Source organism: Mytilus trossulus, chromosome 10 (genome assembly GCF_036588685.1).
Source record: "Mytilus trossulus isolate FHL-02 chromosome 10, PNRI_Mtr1.1.1.hap1, whole genome shotgun sequence".
In the NCBI taxonomy this organism is placed as follows: Eukaryota; Metazoa; Mollusca; class Bivalvia; order Mytilida; family Mytilidae; genus Mytilus; species Mytilus trossulus.
This window is the reverse complement of record NC_086382.1, coordinates 50,480,647-50,492,940: the sequence shown is the minus strand read 5'-3', so window position 1 is coordinate 50,492,940 and position 12,294 is coordinate 50,480,647. Positions and strand designations below refer to the sequence as shown.

The 12,294-nt window shown below is 30.4% G+C and overlaps 1 protein-coding gene and 1 long non-coding RNA gene across 3 annotated transcripts in view; one reads left to right on the top strand and one right to left on the bottom strand.

The window, feature by feature from the left end:
* The window catches only part of LOC134687566 (protein still life, isoform SIF type 1-like), a 143,926-nt gene that overhangs the window by 113,574 nt on the left and 18,058 nt on the right, over nt 1-12,294 (bottom strand). For both annotated transcript variants that reach the window (XM_063547962.1, XM_063547964.1), the window contains exon 4: nt 4,268-4,374. The gene's annotated coding sequence lies outside the window, so the exon portion shown is untranslated. The remainder of the gene's footprint in view (nt 1-4,267; nt 4,375-12,294) is intronic.
* On the top strand, nt 10,419-12,062 carry LOC134686314 (uncharacterized). The gene is made up of 3 exons (XR_010101591.1): nt 10,419-10,574; nt 11,435-11,572; nt 11,966-12,062. It is a non-coding gene; the product is annotated as an uncharacterized LOC134686314 (long non-coding RNA).

Sequence of the window (12,294 nt, the reverse complement as noted above, 5' to 3'; positions counted from 1 at the left end):
GGAATACACATAATGATAGTTTGTAGTCAGGTTGACTGCTTATAATGCAAAATACACACTCATAACAAGTTCTATAAAACAAACAAAACACACTGATCGTTTCTTTAGTCCCCAATGTAAATGAAAGAAATAAAAACCATATCATACCATAAAAAGAAGAGGAGAAATTCGAACATTTCCGGATCTATTTCTGGCCAAAAGACCCCCTGCAAAGATTGCGTATGAAAAGATGAACCTCATGACTTAAAAGTCAGGCCTTAAAGCACTGCCTTTAAAAACACAGTATCCTGTTCGCTAGTGGGTCACAGGGTACCGGTAACATCTTTTATAAAATTAAATAAAAAAAACACTTACATTACGTAACTCTATAACATTTTTACAAATTTCATCAGTTTCAAAGATGATTTTATTGCTTTGATAACTAGGAAACATGAATTTATTGAACTGTGAAATGAAATAGCATCAGAATTCAATAGATTTTTTCGTCATTACTATATTTCCTAGAAATCTGTCGAGTCCCATTAACAAGGTATTATTCATTAGAATAACTACCCTGCAGATCTCTCCGACAGAACATATTTACATTAGATGGTGTAATCTTACACCAGAATTCATTCCAATAGATCAGACATATCATTGTATTCTTTCTAAAGATATCAAGATATTAAACAATTATAGATAACTATGGACATGTTTTAATGCAAAATTATGGAAGAAAATCAGTTATGATCTTCTATATAAATCAATTTTGCAGTAATGAATTACAAAATTTCAAAAGCTCTTAAACCCAAAATTTGAAAATCATTGAATAATCTTCATAAAGCAATCAAAAAGCATATTGCCTGACTGGATAAAATAATTTCTTAAAACACTATTTCTAAAATTAAAGTACACCTAGTGCATGAGTGACTATTGAAACTCCCATAGCCCCATTGATATATTGATGTGTTTTATTGGTTCATACTTCTTTAAGCAAATGCACAAAAAAATGTATGCATTAGATTCAAGAGTTTACTTGAGTCCTTGGTAATTTCTACCAGAATATAGCAAGTGATATCTCTTCCAAGTGAAAAAGTTGAATGTAAATAAATCAAATTCTCTTTATCAACTTTTATCCACCAATTATAAAGATTTCATCAAAATTAATTAGTATTGAGATAAAGCTCCATTCCAGCACTCAGCTTTTAATCCAAAACTTTAACAGTTTTCAAAAATTGTCTTGTAAGCATTCGGAGTTTAGTATGACGTCCATTATTACTGTACTATTATGCATATTTTTAGGGGCCAGCTGAAGGACACCTACGGGTGCAGGAATTCTCGCTACATTGAAGACCCATTGGTTGCCTTCGGCTGTTATCTGCTCTATGGTCAGGTGTTTGTCGCTTTGACATATTCACCATTTCCTTTCTCAATTTTATAAAAAGCTCAAAGCATACCTTTTCCAATAAATAGCACATAATCATTACATAATGAAGACACAAATTTGTAAAATCAACATTTTTTCAACAAAACACACATAATTCCCTTAAGAATTGAACAAAATCAATTCAATCTAATCCAAGAGATTTGTTTCCTCTGCTAAATCGCACACAAAAAAATAATTGAAATCTAGTCTTCACCAATTTTTTTTATTACCAAAACTGTGTTATTATAATTGCTGTCTTTGTTTGATAAAGAGGAATTGTCAGAATATTAAAAAAAATATCAATGGAAATGTAACAATAAAGGATTAAACTTTAATGGTCTAAATGGCTAATCAATAAATTCAGACATGAGCTGGGTGAAGGCACAACTTTGCCAGATTAAATTCACTCTTTGCTGTAAAACAGATTTAAAAAGAGGCTGTGCAGTAAAAATTTCATGAATAATTGACCTAATTTCTCTTTACAATAACTGAAGCAATTCTCTGTGTGGCAGCAGGATTTTTCTATACAATTTCTTAAGAGGACCAAAAGACAAAGTTACCAAAAAAACTGGGACTATTATACGATCTGTTAGTATAATTATCCCAGCTTATAGATCATAATTATCCCAGCTTATAGTTAATTTTATACCCTTAGCCAGGGGTGTTCCTCCTTTCCTCTGAAGAACCATCTCAAAAACTTTCCAATGAAGGCTAAGAGGGCAGGAGGTATAAATGTTTAGATCTTCATTATATTTACATACTTGGAATACAACTATCTCATAATTACCAATAGAAGCAAAACGGGTGTAGGGGTTGTACAGGATTTGTGATACAAGATGTATACCAGGGATAGAGCTATCTCAGAAACATTCCTATAAATCATTAGGAAAGGGGGCAGGGGTTGTAAAAAAAAATATAAAGCAATAGGGAGAGGGAGGGTGGTGAACTGTTGTACAAGTTTAATAGATCCCGACCTGGAATCAAACAAAATAAATTATGGATGTCTTAGCACTGTCAAATAATTAGAATGATTTTTGCTAATACTTCTATTCAAGTTTTTTTTTTCCACTTGATAAAATCATTTTACTTAAGAAATTTAGCTGACTTTGTTTGAGACCATAAATCAATATATTGCTAAATGTACTTTTTTATGACCTTTCAAATGACAATTTATAAATATTTACACAGTATTTGTTAAATAGTGAATTACAATATAATTATTTAATTATTGGACATATATCACCCAGCCTTTTAAAAGAAGTTGTGGGTTATTAAAATTATTTAAAGTGATCAATAGAAAACTGTATCATCCTGTTACAATTCAATTTAATTCTGCATGTAATTATCCTACATAAAAATGTCAACTGTGTTAGGATGCTCTCATCAAAACAATATAATCTGACAGATGTGTTTAGCTGCTACCAATGATCAATCAAAACATGTGTCTTTGAAGTGGAAAATCAACAAAAAATATCCATTATTAAAATATAGAAAGGGAAATAACTCCTAAAATATATATCTATATCACTGAACTAGTATATATTTGTTTAGGGGCCAGCTGAAGGACGCCTCTGGGTGCAGGAATTTCTCGCTACATTGAAGACCTGTTGGTGACCTTCTGCTGTTGTTTTTTTCTTTGGTCCGGTTGTTGTCTCTTTGACATATTCCCCATTTCCATTCTCAATTTTATTACTTAGATCTATTCAATATTTAAATTAGGGCTTTAAGGGGTCATAGTATTTTTTGTCTTGAGACATTTCATGTATAAACAATATCTGAAACCTGTTAAAGGAAAAATCAAAATCCTGTCTTTTAGCATTATCAGACTATTTAGTGAACAAAAGTCATGAATTGCCAGTTAAACAGTAGCAAGTACTTCAGATTATGAATGCCTCTTAAGATGCATTTCTTGTGAAAAATCAAATTCATCAAGTAAAGTCATACCCGTAGCCAGGGGGGTTCGGACTAACCCCCCCTCTTGAAAACAAATAAGCACTGTTATAGTCAATGTTCTGTTAAAAAATTGTGACTGTTAAAGTCGAGTTTGAGAGTCCAACGATCCCCCCTTGGAAATTCCTGGCTAGGGGCCTTTAAGTAGTAAAGCTAAAGATAAGGTTGCAATGCCCTCAAATAAATTTGACATAGACTGTTTTATCCAAAAACTTATGGTCTTGTCAAACAATAAGGAAATGAGTGCTGTTGTGAAGTCCCCAAGTATCTGTATTGAAAAAGGGCATAGCTCCAACATGAAATTATCATTTCAAAAAATGATGTTTACAAACATTTCTTAAACAAAATTCAAAACACACATTTTTAACATTTAGTAAAAACACCATAAAAGATTCTAAATTGTCAGTATTCATGTGTGATATGTGAGTTTTTATATTACCCAGTTATCTCCCTTTCTTTAATAATACATAAGGTATCTTTAAATATGTGGTGTCCAATGTTAGATGCAGGTTTATCAAATTGTTGAAGATTTTCAAACTGTAAATTCAGAAATTATTGCGAAAAAATGCTACAGAGTTGTAAACGCAGTAATCTAAACTCACATTAAAAAAAAAATTGATGAATTAAACAGGATTTTTCTAAAAATCGTAAAAATTAAATTGCATTTAAGTCTAAAATGACAGAATTGCAACAATAAATGCACGCAATTATTTCTGAATTTAAAGTAATTTAAATTAACTATTTAACAAGATGTACAATATACCTCCATGCCCTATGTAGAGATGTATTTTTAAAGAAGCATGTGTATTATACACTCATCTGTATTGAAAGCAGAAGAACGAAGAATTAGACACTTAAAATCAATTAATCAGCCTGATAAAAAGAATTTACAACAACCTGATCAAAACTTACCTTTAGAAATTGTTCTTAAAAGCATTAAACTGTTGGTTTAGTAAAGTAGTCCAAGTATACGGAATAATTCCACAAAGTACAGGTTATCAGTTGCAAGATAATAGCTCCTAGACGAAAAACAAAAGAATTATGACAAATCGTGGAGGAGTCTGATTGATGTACGATAGATACATGTATAATCCTTCATCACAATACAAGTCTGAAAAATTAAATTGACTTAGTTCTATCAGTTTGTGCGACTTTATTCTATCAATTTGTGCGACTTTATTCTATCAATTTGTGCATACATTCTATTGATTAAGAAAATTCAATTGGTAGTTTTAAAAGGTTTTAATGATTAAAACTTTGTGCAAATACACAATTTGTAATTGAATCAAAATTTGAGCAGATATGCTAAGGCAATATCAAATTAGTGATAGGTTTTATCATGGTAATTAAGAGTAGTTTCCAAATGTATAATCCCACAACTTTTGAAGGCAGAAATTGTATTTTACAATGTAAATAAATGGAGAATATGTCCATGGGACAGAGCTGATGCCCATATACTGTGGATTCATTAATATTTGTTGGCTACTAATGTTCATGGATTTCGTGGGTACAGGAGAACCACGAATTCAAATGTTCAACGAATTAAAAATTTTCTAAAGGATTGAGTGTAGTAAGACTTTGCCAAAGCCAGGAAATTAAATATCCACGAATATGTATGTTTTCTTCAAACCACGAAAATTGGTACCCATGAAAATAAATGAATCCACAGTAAAAGGTAACTGAGAACTGTAAATTGTAAGTGACTCCACCCAAATTAAAACTGGATCTGTGTTATATACAGCCATAAGCATTGTGCATAAGTTGCATGACATTTGGTAGAAACAATTCTAAGTTACAGAATGGAAACGAAAACAGCATTTTTTTTGCATTTATAAGGGTATTAACTTTAGAATGGTAAAATAGAGGCCACCAAAATTCAAACTTGATCTGTGTTTTGTGACGGATATAGGGATGGACAATGGTAACACTAAATGCCCCTTTCCTACAGCAGGATTATAAAGATCCACTAACAAGCTTAGACTTTATTTTGTACTTACACTGTAACAGAACTCTTTTCTAAATGTATGTACATTTTCATTAAAATCTGATTTATAAATTGGTGCCAAATTATATGGTGAATCTATATTGCAACAAGTATAAGCAGGTGTCTATAAAAAGAATTAGAATAAAATTTTCATTAAATAATTGCATGTCTAATCTGACAGTCCTTACAACTTCTGTTCTCACAAATATTCTATCTTGTATGGAAAAGGAGTAAGGGCCGATTTTGGCCTCAAATTTCAGGTTGATCTAACGAAAGATTTTTGACACTTTTTAAACACTTTAATAAGTGTCTATTTAAAAAGATTCAATTAGTTTATGTGAAAGATTTTAACTGATTTATTCATTAAAAACGCTCTAATTCAAGCTTATGAATGAAAAATCTATCAATTATGCAAAAAAACGTCACTTTTCAGATGGTTTTTTGTCAAAAATCTGTGTTCATCCTCGACCTTTATATATGTTATGTATTATCATCAAATACAACTTACATTTGAATATTATGAATGAACACAAATGCAGCCACTTTTATTTCAGACCGAAACCGTCTAAAATTTAACTAAAATGCTAAAATTGTGAAGATTTCAGTAATTTAGCATGACTTAATGATGCTAGTACCCGATATATGGGCATTGTACTGTCAAAAACAGCACATATTTATGTAGCAGAAGCATTCTATTTTCCAGTAAATAGCTTAAAGATTACATTTTCACAATTTTGTAAAACTGCTATATTTTAGGGCCAAAAAGGGGTCTTACTGAACCTACTCCTTTGCTAAATTCTTAAAAACTTACTAATAACAGAGGAATTTGAATATTCAGAATGAAGAAAATGAATTTAAAATTTTATATTCAAATTTTAGATCATGTCAAAGTAAATATTTTTTTTTACTTTTTAGAAATTGTTTTAAATCAGTATGCTTCAAACTGACACAACAATTACTATACACAATGGTATGCAGGGAGTATGAAATTTTCACAATGTTTTTAAAATAAACTATATCAATAATCAGTAGATGCAATAACAACCACATCTATCATATTTTCCTAATTTGCTTCAGGCAAAAGGGAATGGCAATGCCTGTAAAGTTAATTTACTAACTGATTCATAGCAACTTAATCTTTCACTTTAGTCTGTAGAAAATGTAAAGCCTTATATTTTGTCTATGCTTTCTCACTTTAATCTGATGCAATGTCTTGACAATGTCTTGACAACACCTATTGTTGTATGATGTCAAATTACAGAAGGAGTGAATATACAGGATTTATATTACATGCCATGATGTGAAATATTTGTTTTTATTTGGCTGGTAATGTTTCATTTTAGTTTATAAAAAATGTTTTTCTGTTACAAATCATGATGTATTGTTTTATGTATACATGTTATGCTGCCCATCAAGGGCCCGAATAATAAATATTCTTATTCTTCTTAATCTTATTCTGTATACACAAACTCCATTATATATTTTCAAGTTTTTCAAAAAAAATCGAACCAATACTGTTTTGTAAACTCAACACTTCTTGAGTAAAGTACACGAGCATAAATAACAAAGCTTGTGAATTTAATAGATCTGTTTCAAAAATCGTAAATTAAATGCTGAACTGAAATCTGTTATTAAGGATTAAAATTTCACAAGCCATTGTAATGTAAAAATTGATAATTTAACAGCTGGAATAAGAGGAATCTGGTTACAAGTTTTAATCAATTCAATTAGAGACAAATGCTTCCCAAACAGAAGCATGTCAGGCCAAACCAAATTATATCCTGTTCATGAGGAACATAATAAAACGGGATCAGGTTTTTCCAACCTAATTTGATTTTCTTAGTAACTTACAAGTTTTAAAAATTTGTTGTGAATGGAATTTTCACAGAAAAGGCTTGTGTCTGTATGGTTTATATATGACTCTTCTGAATTGTGCTTATTCTGGGTTGATTTTTGAAGATAAAAAAACCTGTTCCAACATTGACACAAATAATAATGTAGAGAACTTTTAAAAGTCATGTGTCATTTTGATTAATATTTAAAATGATAAAAGTTGCTTTAAATAAAATCTGATGTATATATCCTGAAATTTGATTACATATTTATCCAAATGTCAAAAGGCCATTGTAAATAATCTTAAAGGTTAAAAACCATAGGTATGTTGTCAGACCTAGAGATGACTTTTTGTTGTTGTTTTAGTTACGGTACTTGGCTGCTGGTGATTGCTTTATGTCTATCATTTACTTTTATTCATAGTATTGTACAGTATCGCAGAGGGCTATTCTTTGTTTTAAAGCAAATCTTTATCAAACTTTCATGTCCTTTTGAGTCATTTGAAAGGGTCTCTCCCCTGGAACTTATACTTCTCCCTCTAAGCTCTAACTAAATTCAAATATGATATTCTGTCAACAGAAACATGTTATTCAAAAGATGGACATAATAGCACAAGTATTATAAAATGGACCTCTTTTGTAGGATCAATAGACCTTCAAGTTAATAAAGAAACAGTATGGGTTTTGCTCATTGTTGAAGGCTGTACCAGTGCCATATCCAGGGGTTTCTAGGGGTTAGAACCCCTCTTTTATTTCGACGATTAAAATAATTCCCCCCTTTCTCTTTGGTTGGACCCCCCTTTTAAAATGGCTGGATTCTGCCACTGTGTTCAGTGACTTATAGTTGTTAATTTCTATGTCATTTGGTCTCTGTTTGAGAGTTGTATCATTGGCAATCATACCACATCCATCTTGTTATTTTTAATATATTCATTAATAAAAAAGTCATATTTCCATGAAACAATTTTGCCTCAAATACTTTAAAGACTCTTGATTATTGAAAGTCTAAACTTAAAAATTAATGCCCAACTGAATCACAATGCTATTAAGAAATATTTTCTATCATGAAAAGTCATGTTCAAACATGCAACCCCATATGTTGTTAGAACTGTGTGTTGATAACAAGCTAACTTGGTGCTAACTGGTTCTGACAGACACCATTTATTTGGAAACAGACTCTAGCAAACCTATTTATCAAAGATGATTTGGTTATGACATCTGATCATAACATTAATGAGAAGTCAGAAACATTGTGTCAATGAAATCATTTATAATGGACGACAATAATTAAATTTCGGCAAATCGGTAGAAAACTAATCTTTATTGAATGCAGTGTTATTCCCAAGATTCAAACTATCCACTTCATTTTATACCTACAAGAAGATGCTTGGCCGAGATAACATCATTATGAACTCCTACATCTCAGTAGATTCACAGTTCTGACGATGAATAGCCATTATTTGTGGTTAATAGCAAAATTTGTTCTCCCTAATTTAGACATGGTGTGATTTTTATTAGAAAAAAGTCAAATGTTAAATGAACTATGTTATGCAGTTTATAGAACAGACATAATGAACAGATATTACAATAAAAGAATTGCTAGGAGGTAAAATACAATGGATGATAAAAGTAATTATTAAAGAAAAGACCCCCCCCCCCCAAAAAAAAAAACTCTTTAAAAAAAACAAGAGTGCACACGCTGAAATGTCTCGCCTTTTTTACTAATATTGATATTTGTAGATAGTACTAAATATAAAGCTTTATTACAACTGTCATATAAACTTAACATTATCCAAGAAAACTAAACATTGACCAATAAACCATATAAAAATAAGGTCACGGTCAGATGGACAATGCCAGACAGACATGTACAGCTAACAATTCTTCCATACAACAAATATAGTTGACCTATTGCTTATAGATTAAGAAAAACAGACCAAAACACAAAAACTTTTGACTATTGAACCATGAAAATGAGGTCAAGGTCAGATGACACCTGTCAGCTAGACATGTACACCTTGCAACATGAGCAATGAACCGTGAAAAGGAGATCATGGTCAAATAAAACGTGCGCAACTGACAATTAGATCATAAAATATTTCCATACACCAAATATAGTTGACCTATTGCATATAAAATAAGAAAAAAAGACCAAAACTCAAAAACTTAACTTTTGACTATTGAACCATGAAAATGAGGTCAAGGTCAGATGACACCTGTCAGCTAGACATGTACACCTTACAATCATTCCATACACCAAATATAATAGACCTATGACATACAGTATAAGAAAAACAGACCAAAACACAAAAACTTAACTATAACCACTGAACCATAAAAATGAGGTCAAGGTCAGATGACACCTGCCAGTTGGACATGTACACCATACAGTCCTTCCATACACCAAATATACAAGACCTATTGCTTATAGTATCTGAGTTACCCAGGTAGCACAAAACATTTTCAAAACATTTTTATAAGGTTGTATAAATGTCTTATCAAAACGTTGTCAAACAAATATTTTCGTGATGTTATGTGAATATTTTTTCTTTGATTTTTAAAACATTTATTTAAAACATTTTTTGAAAATATTTTTACAATGATGTAAAAATATTCATAAAAACGTTTTCGATAATATTTTCTAAGATATTTTGTATGAATGTTTTATAAATGTTCAGAATATATGTAGGTTCTACCTCTGAAAAACATTTTAAAAGTATATAAGTAGAACATTCTGAACAATATCACTCCGATGTTTTAAAAATATTTTCTAAAAATGTTTCATGAAATATTTTAATAACATGCCTTTGAGATATTTTAACAATATTTCTTCATAATATTTGATGAAAACATTTTGAAAACGTTACGCTTTTAATATTGAGAAAATGAATTTATAAAACATTTTGTTGCTAATATTTTGACAACATTTTAAAAAAATATTATGAACACATTTACCCCAAAACATTTTAAAAACGTTTCACATTTAATATTGAGAAAATGACTTTATAAAACATTTTGATGCTCATATTTTAACAACATTCTAAAATAATATTATGACTACATTTACAAAAAAATATTTAATAGAAAATGTTTTAACAACATTTTTCAAACATTAATTTAGGTTATGTAAAATACTTTATTTTATTAAATGACAGAGAGCTGTACCTCGATCCCATGATATAGCATTATACATAGTGCACGCACTGCTATTTTCCGGATTTTATGTTCCACTACCGACATCAAACGTTTTCACATTTAAAATTTAACTGTTCCCGATGATCAACGGACATGATCCAAAGAAATTTTGGAACCAGTAACCGGAAGTTTTATTTATTGCCATGCTGTAAACAAAGACAAAGGAAACGTACAAAATAAAGAATAACCTTATCATGCGTTAAAACTGGTAAGATATGACACTAGTTCACATTTATAAATCATTGTTATGCTTCTGAAAATATATTGGTTAATTTGTTTAATATATTCAAAGAATAAATACGAGTGTAAACAAGTATAATACAAAAAGGGGGATGATGATAATTTAGTCTGCCTTGATGTTGTGATGTGTATGTCCAGTGAATTATACAAATAGGGTTAAACTAAAGGGTTATTTAAATTATTTAAAAGTCTATAAATGCAATCACATGTAACCACTGAGCATGTCTGAAAAGTTCTGTTATAAGCATGACAAGACAGCCCATTATTTGCTTTATTTGCTCCATCGCTGGCTACACATCTACTAATCAAGGGAATCTCAAATACACAATGATTATCAAAGCTTTTGCTATTTGACAAAGCGAGTGTTGTTGCCTCTATAATATATTATTTTACACTTTTGTAACTTGTACTTTTTTGTTGAGCCCTACAACCTATCGCCCAGCCAGATAGTTATTTATGTGCCGGTCCCAAGACAGGAGTTTGATTCAGTAGTTGCCGGTTCATTTCTGACAAATTTGTTTTTTCGTTAAACTTTATAAATTATGCTATTGTTAGAATTGTTTAAATTAAACGCCTTTACAGGACGTATTATGGTAATGTATACTGTGTCCGTCTGTCGATCGGCCTGTCCGTTCCTCTATCTGTTGCGTCAACATGTCAGACACTAACTCAAAAAAGCTTTAACCAATTTGAATAACACTTTGGTGGATTGTTTATATAAATGGAGCAGCTGTTCACTTTTGAATGTTGTGACCTTTGTAGCTGACTATTACACTGTGACTTTTTCTAACTTATATTTTATTCATTTGTTTTTTTTAACTTTTGTAGGATCAATTAGACGTTCCAAAATTTATGATAAATTTTCTGAAATGCAGATTAAAATGGAGAATGGAAATGGGGATTTTAAAGAAGAATATAAGCTTAGAAATGACTTCAACCATCCTGGAAGAGCAAATTTTTATGAAGGTATTTATTATTTTAAATCCTCAATCTACATTACCTGTATTTGCGCAAAAATATACAATAACCATTACAAAACTTTTTTTTATGTAAGACCAAGAAAATGTTAGTGGTTCATCATGGCTGGCTACTCTTTATAGTTCAGAAAATCTTATTTTAAAAACTGGTGAAATCTACCTTTACACTTGTTTAATAATAAAAAAAAAACTCTAGATGTATAAAATTGTTGCTTCACACTCAATTAACACTGATAAGTTGACACTTTTCAATATATTTTTGTAAAACCACTGGATTTAATGCAGAGAAATAGTTATAGTGTAATTTTGATTAAATTAACTGAAGCTCCACTTGTTTAATCACTAAACCGAAGGACTAATTTGTTTACACTTTATTTTACAGAAGCCAGCAGATGTCAAAGGAAATAAAAGGAATGGAAGAAAGGAACCTTTGAAAAAGAACAGTGATATGAAAATATTGAATAAATGTTTTGCATTTATGATTGTAGTTCTATCTTGTATAGTGTTGACTAATAATATATAAGGTAGCAGAGAAAACAGTTAAAAAAAACTATGCAGAAAAATGTCTGATGGTAACTGTGATCAAACATGAGATCAAGAAATACTTTTAAAAAAAATGCGCAAAGATATTTAAAATCAGAAAAAAAGAATACCTTTCTGTATGTATAACCATGACAAACTAAATAATATTACGTGTTCAATAAATACAAA